The sequence below is a fragment of the Lissotriton vulgaris genome, chromosome 7 (assembly GCF_964263255.1).
Source record: "Lissotriton vulgaris chromosome 7, aLisVul1.2, whole genome shotgun sequence".
NCBI lineage: Eukaryota > Metazoa > Chordata > Amphibia > Caudata > Salamandridae > Lissotriton > Lissotriton vulgaris.
In genome coordinates, this window is record NC_141695.1 from 1,512,039,371 (window position 1) to 1,512,054,118 (window position 14,748).

General features: G+C 44.0%; 1 protein-coding gene across 5 annotated transcripts in view; it reads left to right on the top strand.

The window, feature by feature from the left end:
- Positions 1 to 14,748, top strand: part of SH2B1 (SH2B adaptor protein 1) — a 551,274-nt gene that overhangs the window by 505,645 nt on the left and 30,881 nt on the right. The gene's annotated exons all lie outside the window — the stretch shown is intronic.

Below are 14,748 nucleotides of genomic sequence, written 5' to 3' on the forward strand. Positions count from 1 at the left end.
TTGGGGGCGAAACCCATCGATGTGGTAAATGTTTACGCAGCCAAATCAGTGTCTGTAGCAAATTACGGGACAGGCATATGGGGTTCTACTAACTCATCAGCCCTCCAAACCATAAAGGACACTTTTTGGAAAACACTAGTAGGCCTCCCCATAAGCTGCTCCAATTTATTGCCCATACATAATTGGATGTCCCATATGTTACGGATACAATTAACCTAGCTCCAATCATCTTGAGGTGCTCTACCTGGAGAAGGAAATCCATTCATGTCACCCAAAAGGTAATTGAAGATTGCCTATCTCTGGGAAATGCCTATAGGATCCAGTGGATCTCCTACATTAAATCCACTCTTTCTTCTCTTGGCCTAGACTAGAGCATCTATTTGCCTCCCCTAGTGACTTCTCCAATATCTCAAAACGGGAAATAAAATCCTGCTTCCTTAACCAAGGGGACAATTCGAGATTGTAGGCAAACTCCACAAAAGTATCTGTCAAATTATATTTAGAGGGACCAATGGCACAGGAAGGGTCATCTTCATACTTATTCGCTGTAACAAACTCACATCATAGATTCTTTTTAAATCAGATTTCGACTTAATTTTATCTCTTGTATGTTGGCCCGTCCAGCTGGAATATATTCCATTAATGAATTACCATTGTGTCCTTGTGATGGTGTTTCTGTCCAATCAAATGTAAAAAATGTTTTTCTTTTGCAAATTTTATGATACCCGCAAAAGATTTGTATTGCCACTGATGTGTAAATTTCATTTTGAACAATGTTGCGAGCAATGTACTTTTTACAATCTTTGCTTAACCCCATGGTTTGTTTCTCTGTGGATTCTTTTTTTATTTCAATTACGAAAGATTCAGGCGATTGCATAATACCCGAGAATGAATTTCAAACCTTTGTTTTCATCAGCTGGGTTTTTATCAACTGTCAACTATGAATGCTACGAACCTTTTTTACTATTTTAACTGTTCTGTAAATAATTCTTTTTTTGTATGGATGTTTTTAATTGTGTTTACCTGTACTTTTATGATCTTATAATATAGTATTGAATAAAGTGAATTGACTGACTAGGAAACCCTTCTCCAACCCTAGTATGGCGAGATGCTCAATAAAATTTAAAAAAAGCTGCAGTGACCGCAATATCAATGGAAGTGCTACAGACAACAAATGGAGGCTCTGTACAGAGTGATGGGCTTCCCAGAGGGGGAATAAAGACCACCTGGCTCGATCAGTATGTTTCAGAGACAGCAGCAGTCTTACCACAAGCAAGACAGGAGGGGATAAAAGGGCTTCCACAGAGGTAACAATAGAGGAGTAGGTCGCGGGATGGTTACCGCGAAGGATGGCTCTCATTTTCACAGCTAGCGAGGTCCTCTGCCAACACGGAATGGGCAGATAGTTTACTCAAATAGGACTGGATTGTATACATTTACTTGTGTAAGGTGCACCCTACACAATATCGGTGTTATTTTTACTGAAAGCTATACCTGCAATCCCAATCATTTGTAGATTAGGTTTAGTTATGGTCCTAATGAATTGCCAAGATCTACCCTGACTATTAAAGGCAAGAAACTTGTTGACTCCTCTTCACCACATTTTGAGCTATAAAGGGTCATTTTCTCTAGCACAGCCACATTTTGTTTTTACTTATGACAAGAGTACCTGCTTATTAAAAACTTGAAGGCTCCTCCGAGTCATTCTTTTTTTTTTTTAAGTTTAGAAAGAGCTTTATTAAATAGAAAAAACAATTTGCCATAAATAGCTAAGATACAGTATTAATATTAAAGTACATTGCAATCATAAAATATCAATATAATAAAGAGAAAGAAACTAAGAGAAGGAAAGAAAGGAAAGGAAAAAAGAAAGAAGATACATCAATAGAGAGAAGGAAAGAAGAGAAAGAGACTCAGCAAATAAAGTACAATATGCATAGAAAAACTGCAACAAGCATAAAAGTATGCAAATTTTCCATAATACAGTACATTAGGTTAAAAATAAAACAATAAGCATAAGAAACAACTATAGGCAAGAAAGAACCTTAAGCAAGCAACATATCAAGGGGGTTTGGGAACTTCCTCAGTGCGAGGGGAATGTAACCTAGCGGAAAGAGCTAACGAGTTAATAAAAATTAGTAATGGGTAACCATAATAAGTCCCATTTTATAGCAAGTGAGACAGGGTAAACATATGCTCTATCTAATCTATGATTAAAACAGACACCATAACACCAAGATTGAAAAGAAATGGACGATGCATCTTTACAAGATTTGGTAATTTGTTGAAAAGCCACTGCTAGGAGAAGGTCAATGATAGAGGTAATAAAGTCGGAGGAGGACCAAATATCAGAAAGACTACCTAGAACAATATGTGTAAGAGAAAAGGGGAAATGAGTAAGAAAGATAGTGTTAACTTGCTGCCAAACTTTAGACAAAAAATTATGAACTATAGGGCAAGAAAAGAGCATGTGTTTATTGTCTGCCCTTGGTTCCGAGCAGGACCAACATGTGGAAGAAATCGAGGAATCTATGATGTGCAATCTGGCAGGAGTGATTAGAAGACGATTATAAATGAAAAATAAAAGTTGGTTAGTATTAACTGCTCTAGAAGACCTCCTTATTTTATTCCAAATGTCATGCCATAAAGAAACAGAAAAAGATTCTCCCAAATCAAGCTCCCAGTCTTGTTCCACTTTTGATTTATCCCTATCAGCAGGGGGTTCATGTAATTTTTTATAAATTTGGGAAGCAGAGGAGGTAGATAATAAAAAGGGCAAATTGAGAGGAGAAGAAGGGCTATGGGAAAGTGAAAGTGTAAGAGTCATAACTTGTTTGAACTGCAGCACGTAACAAATTATAATTGGGAAGAAAAGGAGAAAGAGAAAAACGAGATTGAAGAATAGAAAAGGACAGACATGCACCATCAAGAAAGAGTTGATGTACCCAAATGAGACCATGAAAGTGCCAATCCTTCAAGCAAAGAGTCCTATTTTTGACTTTAAGAGGGTTATGCCAAATGGGGGATTGTAAAAAGCGGGTACGATCATCAAGGTTATCTAGAAACAAGGGAAGAAAAAGTTTTCTGGAGTTATTAAGAATAGGCAAAGACATCTTCTGCGGTGCGCGAGAAAAAACAAACAAATTCTTTAAAGGAAAAAGGGTGAAAAAAGGATTCAATATCAACCCATAGTGGAGAGGAAGTATTGTCCGATGCAGAATCTGATAAAAAAGAAAACGAATGAGAGAGAAAAAAGGAAGTGTGATAGGAAGAAAAATCTGGAAAATTGACTCCCCCCAAGTGTTTGGGGCGTTTAAGTTTGGAAAAGGACATTCTGGCTTTTTTATTCTGCCATAGAAAACGACATAAAGTAGAATAAATATTTTTATAACACAACTTTGGAATATTAACAGTAAGATTCAAAAGAAAAAATAAAATTACAGGAACTAACATCATTTTGATGGAATCTAGCCTTCCCCACCAAGATAGAAATAAAGGATGCCATCTCGCCGTAGAATCTATTAAAGTAGTTTGAAGATGTTTAATATTAAGGGCTACGGTATCCTTAACTGAGGAGGTGAACCAGAGACCTAAATATTTGATTTTGGAAGGGCTCCAATGAAAAGAGGAAATGCAAAAATCAGCATGAAAACAGAATTTATTGAGGGTAAGAATTTCACATTTATCAACATTCAGTTTATAACCTGATACAACTGCAAAATGTGAAACTTCCGAAAGAAAAGCAGATACAGAAGTCTGAGGATTCGAGATAAAAAGAAGAATATCTTCAGTATAGGCAGAAAGTTTTACTTGCTTATCACCATAAGAGAAGTCAGTGATATCATTATTCGCCCTAATTTTTGTCAAGAACGGTTCTAAAGCAAGAATAAATAAAAGGGGTGAAAGAGGGGAATCCTTGACGAACCCCTCGGAATAAAGGGAAAGAAGATACAAGACCATTGGCAAAAATAAAAGATCTAGGATAAGAATATAATAAGGAGACATAAGAAAGAAAACGTAATCCAAAACCAAACCACTTAAGAGAAGACAATAGGAAAGACCAATTAACTCTATCAAAAGCCTTTTACGCATCTAATGCGATAGCAGCTAAGGAATGATCCGAATTTTGAGACTTAGTAAGAACATTGAAGAATAGTCTGGTATTATCCGAAAGATGACGTCCTTTGATAAAGCCACATTGTTCCTTACCGATCAATTGGGGCAGAATTTTATCCAATCGTAAAGCTAAAATCTTTGCAAAAATCTTACAATCCAGATTAATTAAAGAGATAGGTCTGTATTTTTACATAAGGTATGATCTTTGTTATCTTTGGGAAGTAGACCGATCAAAGCCTCCTGAAAAGAACCCTCAGATTTCTGAGAAGTTATAAAGAAAGACAATAACTGATGAAGTTTAGGAACAAGGAAATTGGAAAAATGTTGGTAAAATTCAATGGAAAAACCACCCGGGCCTGGTGCTTTACCTTTTTTAAGAACACGGATAGCCTCCAAAATATCCGTAGAATCAATATCTTTATCTAAAGGGGAAAAGTCAACATCCGATGTGAGCGAGAAGGAATGGGAGATAAGTAACGATCAATATCAGAAGGCAGAGGGGAAGATTCTGGAGTGTAAAGAGTTTGATATAATTTAGTAAATTCCAATAGAATATCTTCATCTTTATGAAGGGTAGAGTTAGAAGAGGAAACAATCGAATCAATCTTCATTCGCTCCTTCCTGACTTTGAGATAATTGGCAAGCATATTCCCAGCTTTATTTTGTAAAGAATAATATTTGGCACTTGACTTAATTAAAATTAGATCGGCAGAATCAGTAGATATTTTATTGAAAGAAAGTTTAGCAGTAATAAGATGTTTGAGGTCAGAAGTGACTTAGTTGAAAAATATGAATGCTCTAGTTGTTTAATTTGCGAAGTGAGCAAGGATAAAGAACGAGTAGTTAGACGTTGTTGTTTTGCAACATAGGAAATAATGAAGTCTCTAGAGGCAGCTTTAAAAGTGTCCCAAATCAATTGAGGTGACGCGTATGGGGATTCATTTTCTTTAAAAAAGATGGAAGCAAAGTCAAGAAAAGCAGTAGAAAAGGATTTGTCTAAAAGAAGGGAATTATTGAACCTCCATCTCCTGGTACCCTTACTAGGGGGAAGTAAATCCAAATGAAGAGAGACTGGAGCATGATCCGATGTTAAGATGGACCCGATATCGGAAAATGCAACGTGTTGAGTCAAGGCCTTGGAAATAAACAAATAATCTATACGAGATTGAGAGGAATGTGCAGGAGAAAAGTAAGTATATTCTTGTAAGGTAGGGTTACAAAGTCTCCAAGAATCAACTAGGGATCTTTGGGATATAGTAGAAGTGAATTGGGCATGCATTGGGGAGGAAGAGTATCTGGAACTAGATTTTTGGTCTAGGAAGGTGTCCATAACCAAATTACAATCCCCACCTAAAATAAAATAATCATCTGTTTATTGCATTGTGGAGGAAAGGATTTGGGGCCAAAATAATGTATCTTGTACAGTAGGTGCGTATACATTAAAAACAGTCAATGGATTTTTGTTTACTAATAACAACACAACAACCGATCTGCCCTCCGCATCATTATCTTGCTTAAGAAGTTGAACATTCAGACGTTTATGGCAGAGAATAGCAACAATATTATGTTTCCCTGATCCAGGAGATGCAAAGACATGGCCCACCCAATTACGACGAAGTTTGGAAATCTCAACATCTTTGATATGAATCTCCTGCAATAATACAATGTCTCCTTTCAAATATGCTAAATGGTAAAGAACACGCTGTCTCTTAATAGGAGAACCCAAACCTTTAACATCCCAAGAAATTACATTAATTGACATTTAAAACTTTAAGAAGTAAATGGAAACACGAATCATACTTACTATAAAACCAACAGTGAAAATAATAACTGGAGAAAATGCAAATACAGCATGAAACCAACATTGAAAGATAACTGGAAAAAATGCAAGTAGAATATCAAAAACATGGAAAGATAAGAAAGATAGCACAGTAGAGATAAAATATGGAATAGTTAAGTAGAAAACAAAGAAATATGAGAAATTATAATAAGATAAAGAGATGAAAAGTATAAGGAAAGAAAACATATGATATAGATACAGAGAATATAAAATTAAAGTACATAAGAGAACCATGACAAACAAAAATGCTGAAGAAAGATAAAGGGGGAGAAACAAGGAAGAAGAAAAGAGAAGAGCTGAGGGAGAGATGAGAAAAAAAAGAGAAAAGAGATCAGAAGAGGAAAAAATAAAAACCGAAGTTAATGACAAAAAGACATACCGTAGAAAACCAAGAGAACTGGGGATGAAGGAACCACATAAGGAAGGAAGCACAACGGATCAAGGACTCCACGGAAACGCAGCAAGGGGAACAGAACTACCAGGCAAAACGTGAAGAACATGTGAGAAAATCTGAAGGACCACAAGACCAGCATCTAAAAAAAGGATAAAAAGAAAAGACGGAGGACAAAGAAACATTAGACGAAAACATAGCAATCTGCACGAAACGGCAAACATCAGGATGGTATGAAACAATCGGATAAGTCACCTCAGAGAAACACAATAGAACAGGCAATAATTAAGCATGTGGGATGTCCATAGGGTCGGCACCACAGGAATCTAGGAAACGTTGTAGAAGAACAGGATCCTCGTAAGATGTCGTCTTGTTATTGTAGGAAACCTTAAAGAGACTAGAGTGAAACAAACCATAGCGGGTATTCAGAGCTCGTAAAGCAGGTCTCATGTCCAAGAATTTTTTACGACGATCTGCTGTAGCTTTTGCATAGTCTTGAGCAAAATAGAGAGTAGAACCATTATAAGAAATCTTCCCTTTCTGCTTGGCTGCTTGAAGTCCGTATACTCCAGAAAATAAAGAATTACGCCTCTAGGTTTTGCAGAGGAAGTGGAAGACGATGGACGAGACGCCGGACCCAGACGATGAGCTCGTTGGATGTTCAAAGTGGAAGGTTCCTGAAGGTCAAGAAGAGTGACAAAGAAAGATTGGAAGAAAGCTATTGGGTTTGACCCCTCGAGATTTTCTGCAAGACCGTAAATACGTAGATTGTTACGTCTGTTCCGATTTTCCAAATTCTCAACTTGTTGTTTCAGAGAAGTGACCTCCTTGCGCAATATACCAACCTGGTCGATAACTGGCTGAGTTGAAGCAAAAGACCCCTCAAGAACCTCGACTCTCTGCTGTGTGTGAGACCATTTATCCTCAAGAATCAGGAGACGGGAGTTAGTCTCTGACATATACGGTTTGAGTGCCCGAATCTCTTCCAATAAGAGCTCCATGGAGATAGTCGTTGATGTATTAGTCTGAGATGGAGGATTGGTTTTGACTCTCTTGCCAGAACTAGGCATATTAGAAGAGGAAGCAGGTTTAGGAGACTGTTTTGAAGACTGGCGAGAATTGGAAGTAGAAGATCCCTTAGGAGCATTATTATCAGATGGCAAATCGTCCAATGAGTCCTGTAGAACACTGAAAGGATTGATATCTTCCAAGGATACACCAGAAATAGTGCGTTGTTGAGGAGCAGTAGTACGATTTGAGCGTGATGTCGCCATGGAGAAGCAAAACCATTGTGGCAGAAAAGTGCGAAACACCACAGACCAACACACTATGCCAGAGGTAAAATCATCTAGATACTGCCAATAATGGAGAAAAATCACTAACAGCGAAAGTCTGTGAAATGGTAGGAGAGACGACACAAAAATGATTCATTATTCAATAACATAAGTTAGAAATGCCAGTGGACTGTAAATATTGCCAGGAGAATGTCATAACGCCACTTGTAGACATAAATTGTCACCAGGAGGGAAAACCGAGAGAACAACAAAATGGTGGACTCATCCTGAGGAGAAGCATCATAGAGCAAGTGAATCAGCATGAAATAACTCCTCATCGATGAAAAATGCCACCTAAAACAAAGGAATTCCAAAAAAGTCCAGTTTACATACACAGCAATAATGGGGTCGAGAAATGAGGAGAAACTGCAGCTTTTTTGAAGAAAATCGGCAAAACGCGGTAAAATGGCGTCCGCTATTTGACGCGAACCGCCACTCACTTAAATGGGTTAAATACCGGCATGTACAGCATCATTCAGAATGTGAAGCACCTGGAAGTGTGCCTGCCGAGTTCCGGTGAACAGTCGGGGCTCTCCGGTGATCCGAAGGAAAGAAAAGTGCCCGATGGAGCTCCCGTTGCCTCATGTCGCAACGGAGCCCTCCGATCCTGCGGCCATCCTCCTTGGCACCTTAGCCACGCCCCCAGTCATTTTTAAATCACATAGACACCAATCTACTCACACACTGCACCTCCACACACTAAATTGCAGCTTTTAATATCTTCAAAAGATCTCCCGCATAGGCCAACTCGAGGGCCCCATTGGGCATTGCAGCGCCAGCCCGACGAGGAACTGCCTGATGATGAAGCATGACGCACATCTTTGTGTGTGAGGGCTCTTTTTCTGATCAGTCGGATCCCCTGATCTGCTTGATCACTCCTTTCCTACCTTTTACCTACACAGCACCTTGCCCTATGGACCACCAAGGGCCTACCTTAGGGGTGACTTATTTGTAATAAAAGCGGACTTCAAGTCTTGGCAAGGGATTTTAAATGCCAGGTCGACATGGCAGAGTGACTGGGCTACTTAGGTAGGTGGCACAATAAATGCTTCAGGCCCACTGGTAGCATTTAATTTACAAGCCCTGGGTATATGGTACAAAACTTGACAAGGGACTAATAAGTACATTAAATGTGCCAATTAGGTATATACCTATCAAACCATGTGTAGGGGTGTGCGCACAAGCACTTTAGCACTGATAAATTTCACAGAATCCTAAAGCCCAAAAAAAACAAATTAAGCAAAAATTGGATGCAAGCAGGCAAAAAATTTGAGGGAAGTCCACCCTAAGGCTGACAGATCTAACACATCAGCTTTCATCAACTCACAGGGGTGGTTGTTTTTAGGAAACTGTGGCTCTAAAGCAACATCTTTACTACCTGTGGTACAGTGCAATATTCTTGATATGCCCTACGACGGAGAGTCTTTTTTTCAATCAATCAATCAATCAATCATGACATTTGTATAGCGCGCTACTCACTCGGAGGGTCTCAAGGGGCTGGGGGAGGGGGGTCCGCTACTGCTCGAAGAGCCAGGTCTTGAGTTGCTTCCTGAAGGAGAGGTGGTCTTGGGTCAGTCGGAGGTGGATGGGGAGAGAGTTCCATGTCTTGGCTGCCAGGTAGGAGAAGGATCTTCCTCCGGTTGTGGCTTTGCGGATGCGTGGAACGGCGGCGAGGGCGCGGCTGGTCGATCGTAGCTGGCGGGTGGGAGTGTAGAAGGTCAGGCGGTTGTTTAGGTACCTGGGGCCCAGGTCGTTGAGGGCCTTGTGTGCGTGGGTGAGGAGTCTGAACGTGATCCTCTTGCTGACGGGGAGCCAGTGCAGGTCTCTCAGGTGTCCGGAAATGTGGCTGTGTCGGGGGATGTCCAGGATGAGTCGTGCGGAGGCGTTCTGGATGCGTTGGAGTCTTTTCTGAAGTTTGGCTGTGGTTCCGGCGTAGAGGGTGTTTCTGTAGTCTAGTCGGCTGGTGACGAGTGCCTGGGTGACCGTTTTCCTGGTTTCGGTGGGGATCCACCAGAAGATCTTTCGGAGCATGCGCAGGGTGTTGAAGCACGAGGATGAGACGGCGTTGACTTGTCTGGTCATCGAGAGGGAGGAGTCCAGGATGAAGCCCAGGTTGCATGCGTGGTCCGTTGGTTTGGGTGCTCTGCCCAGGGCAGGGGGCCACCAGGAGTCATCCCAGGCGGAGGGCGATGAACCCAGGATGAGGACTTCCGTTTTGTCTGAGTTCGATTTCAGGTGGCTGTTCATCATCCACTCGGCCACGTCTTTCATCCCTTCGTGTAGGTTGGTTCTGGCGGTGGCGCGGTCGTTGGTGAGGGAGAGGATCAGCTGGGTGTCATCGGCGTAGGAGATGATGTTGAGGTTGTGTTGGCGTGCGATGGTTGTGAGGGGGCTCATGTAGACGTTGAAGAGGGTGGGGCTGAGTGATGATCCTTGTGGTACGCCGCAGATGACTTCGGTGGCCCCGGATCTGAACGGGGGGAGGCGGACTCTCTGGGTTCTTCCGGCGAGGAACGAGATGATCCACTCCAGTGCCTTCTCTTGGATTCCGATGTTGCTGAGGCGCTGCACTAGGGTGCGGTGGCAGACAGTGTTGAATGCTGCGGAGAGGTCCAGGAGGATGAGGGCTGCTGTTTCCCCGTTGTCAAGCAGGGATCGGATGTCGTCCGTGGCTGCGATGAGGGCGGTCTCGGTGCTGTGGTTGGCTCGGAAACCGGACTGCGAGTGGTCGAGGGATCCGTTTGTCTCGATGAAGGCGGCAAGCTGTCCGTTGACGGTCTTCTCAATGACTTTGGCAGGAAAAGGGAGGAGCGAGATGGGACAGTAGTTCTTGAGGTCGGTGGGGTCCACTGATGGTTTGTTCAGGAGGGCGCTGAGTTCGGCGTGCTTCCAGCTCTCCGGGAAGGTGGCAGTGTTGAAGGAGGCGTTGATGATGTCCCAGAGTTGGGGTGCGATGATGGAGTCGGCCTTGTTGTAGACGTGGTGGGGGCATAGCTCGGTCGGTGATCCGGAGTGGATGGTGTTCATCGTGCGGATGGTGTCTTCGGTGCTGACCGGGGTCCTGGCACAGAGGGTGGTGGTGGGGGGTGTTGGTTCAGTGGTGGGGTGCGTGGTCTGTGCGCCGAAGCTGTTGTGTATGTCTGCGATCTTGCTGTGAAAGAACGAGGCGAGTGAGTCGCAGAGGTCTTGTAAGGGAATGATGTCGTTGTTTCCGGCGCTGGGGTTGGAGAGCTCTTTGACGATGCTGAAGAGTTCCTTGCTGTTGTGGGCGTTGTTGTCTAGTCGTTCCTTGAATGCTGTCTTCTTGGTGGTGTGGATCAGCTAGTGGTGTTTGCGGGTGGCTTGCGTGAGGGTAGTCATGTTGTCTGTAGTCGGGTCGTTGCGCCAGGCTTTCTCGAGGGTTCGGCAGTTCTTCTTGGAGTTCTTGAGTTCGTCGGTGAACCAAGAGGCTTTCTTGCTGCCGGGTCTGCTGGGAGGGGTCTTCAGTGGTGCGAGTATGTCTGTGCCGTTGGTGATCCACTGTGTGAGGTTGCTGGCTGCTTCGTTGGGGTTCGTTGTGCTGGCGAGAGGGTTCTGGCTGAGGGAGGTGGTGAGCTGGTCGGTGGTGATCTTGCTCCAGCTCCTGCGGGGAGCCTGTTGCGGGTGGTGGTGAGTCGTGGTTCTTCTGAAGCGGAAGTGGACGCAGCTGTGGTCTGTCCAGTGAAGTCCGGTGGAGTGGCTGAAGGAGATGTACTTGCTGGAGAAGACTGGGTCAAGCGTGTGGCCGGCGTAGTGGGTGGGGGTGTTCAGTTGCTTAAGTCCGAGGTTGTCCAGCAGGGTGGTGGTGTTGCTGTCCTTGTTGTTCTCCAGGTGGAAGTTGAGGTCCCCTAGGAGGATGTAGTCAGCGGAGGGGAGAGCGTGCGGGCTGATGAAGTCTGCGATGTCTTCTCTGAATTGTGTGCGAGGTCCTGGGGGGTCGGTAGATGAGGGTGCCTCTGAGGGTGGTCTTGGGGTCGGTGTGTATCTGGAAGTGCAGGTGTTCAGCGGCTGTGAGGGTGTCGTGGGAGTTGGTCGTGATGCGGATGGTGTTCTTGTGTACGATGGCGATGCCTCCTCCAGTCTGGTTGACGCGGTCCCTCTGGGTGATCTTGTATCCGTCCGGGATGGCGATGTCGGGCGCTGAGGAGGCGTTCATCCAGGTTTCCGTGAGGAAGGCGACGTCTGGTGATGTTGTCGAGCAGGTTCCAGAGCTCGACGGCATGTCTGTGGGCGGAGCGGGTGTTGAGCAGGATGCACTTGAGGTGGTTGGTGCTGGGGGTCGGCTTGGCGGGTGCAGTGCAGGTCCGGAGGCATTTGAACTTGCAGGCTTGGCAGACATGTATGACCATGCTCCAAACCATCAAAAAGGACACAAAAACCGCAAGGTCCATGGTGCGTCCTGCAACAGCGCCTGCTTCATCCCATTAATGGCGACAAATTTTTTTACAGGGGAAACTTTTAGTCCTAGATACATGCCCTACCCGCAACTCCAACAGGGTTACCAGCAACAGTACAGAAGACCACTGCTGGCTGCCTACCCAGGACAACCTTCCCGCAAGAGAGCGGCAACGCAACAGTACAAGACTCATTTTAGACCCCAGTGACGTCTTTCAGGGGCGAGTCACAAACCCCCACTGCGTCTAGAGGGCGGATGAGTCTCCAATTATTGCAAGAACTGGAAATCTATAAACAACCCTCTAAGGGTCCTAGGTACGTTACAACAGAGACAAACCATAGAATTTAATCAAAAAACCTCCCCAAAATTCACCTTGCAAAAGGTCACATCAAATATCAACATCTTCCTGTATTGCAATTCGAGATACTTTGGCTACTCCAGAAACAAGCCGTAAAACAAGTTCTATGGAAGCACAGGGTTTTATTCTAGTTTCTTCCTTGTCAGGAATAAAATAAATCAGTCCAAGGCCTACTCGGGGAAGTTCGTGTGGGCTAGTAATCTCCATTCGCAGACACGCAACAACACAATAAATTATTGTCATGTCCGTGCTTATTTCCTTTAAAAAGGACATTTATAAATATATACATCAGGTAGATAGGACTACGTCAAAGGGGGTTATTAGTAATGTAAGCCTATTGGTTTTGGCAAGGGGTACCGCATCCATAAAATCAATCACTTTAGGAAATCCTGTTTAAATGCATTCATTATGAATAAAATCATTCCAATGTTTATCAATAAATCTCTCAAAAAAAGAATTGTATTTAAAAAAACATTCAAAATGTGTTAGTCTTTCCTTCATATATTTTGGCCACGTAATTCAGTCATAGGCTCAGGACCAACCTCAAGGGGGCTCCATACTGCAGACCCTAAGAGCAAAGGCTTCAGCTTTCTGAGTGCTTGAACCCATCAGAAACCTCTCCTCGGGGTCAGGAATTAAGTTTCCCAGGAGACTTATGGGTAGTATCTCTTGAATAACTTTCTTATAAGCTGCTGCATTTCCTGCAGACTATAATATGTTTGACCGTCAAGAATAGGAAATATGCTAACGCAGCCCTCGCATATCATTATGAGTCACTGCTGGGGCGAGGTGTAAATATTTTATTAGTGGCTTCTGTCACTTTGTGTAGTTTGCAGCCTCACCCTGCGTGTCAGTGTTTATTTCTTTCTTTTAATTTTCATCATTGTGGTTCCCTGGTCCCTCGAGGGGCACCGGGCTGCCTTTGTTGTTGGGGCCAGGGTGCCCTAGTGGCCCCTGACCGCTCCTGCATGCTCGCTGCCCTCCTTTGGTGCGCCAGACAGCTGGCTGCAGCCACAGCTTCACAATCTACTCTCCGCCCTGCCCTTGCTAACACAGGAGGAAAAAGTAAAGGGTGGGTCCCTCTCCCTGCCCAACAGACACAGGGGTGAGACATCCAACCAGCTTACTCTCTCCTGTCCGTGTGCCACGCCTCGGCATTCCTTTTGCATTGGCACCAGGGGAAATGGAGACCGCTGGGTAATAGAAGGTACAGGGACGCAACCCCACACACACACACCCTCTCCAAAGGATCACTATATTAAAGACGTGCCAACCTCCGGACCTGGCCCACCCTAGGGTTAATTTAAGGGACTAGCAGCAGAGACCCATGTGCTTAGTTTTCCTGTTTCTCTGGCATGAAGGGTCAGATATTTAAAGGAGGATACCTCAGGACCCGTTGGGCCGATTTCCACTATCTGTGGATCATTTTGCTCCTGGCAGCAAGCTCTAGCTACCAGGAATATTTCCAATAGGTTCTCAGGCATTTAAAGGGCACCCTTTGGTACAGTGAGCCAGTAAATCCAGCTACGCACAGCTGTCTCCTCTCCTGGTCTCTGGTGCTCCTCTCCAGCAGATGGGAGCTTTATGTGCAGTCCCTCTGCTACCAGCAAGCTTAACACCCTCCTACTGCACTCCCAAACCTCATAGTATACTGGCTGTTTTGCAGAGCATCTGGGGTGGCAGTAGAGTCCAGGTCTTCCCCCCCCTACTAGTCCTTAGTTGGCATAAGGGGCCAGCAGCCCTTGGCGCTGGAGAGAGCCATCTAATCATGGGGTCTGCTGGAGACCAAGTTTTAGTCCATCTGTGCAGGGCATCGGGCAACTTCGTTTTCCAGCTGACCACTCTTAAATTGTGGTTGTCCCCACCCAGATCCAGGATCTTCATGTCTCTCGCTAGTGCTAGGGTTTAAAAGTGTGGGAGGAACGTTCAAGATGTCATACACCCTGGTGAATCCTAGGATGCCACATCCTCCCTCTTCCTTGTCCGAAACTTCATGCAATGCATTCTGAGATAATCTAATATGGCGCCTTCAAGTTTTCTCTGTAAAGAGCCTTTGTGAGCCCCACTCCTAGCTGCTGACATCACTGCAAGATCCCTTCCCACCAAAATTCAAAGGACAGCCCCATATGTGTTGAATCCAGATGTCGGTCCTCAGTTCATTGGGACTTGAGTGACTCAGCTCAGATGCAGTGTGACAGCTAATTATCAGATACAGATTTCCTCTCTAGTAACTGAGCCATTCACTGATATTTGCTCCTTTTGTATTGGGAGTCCCTTGTTCCCTCTCCTGGGGAG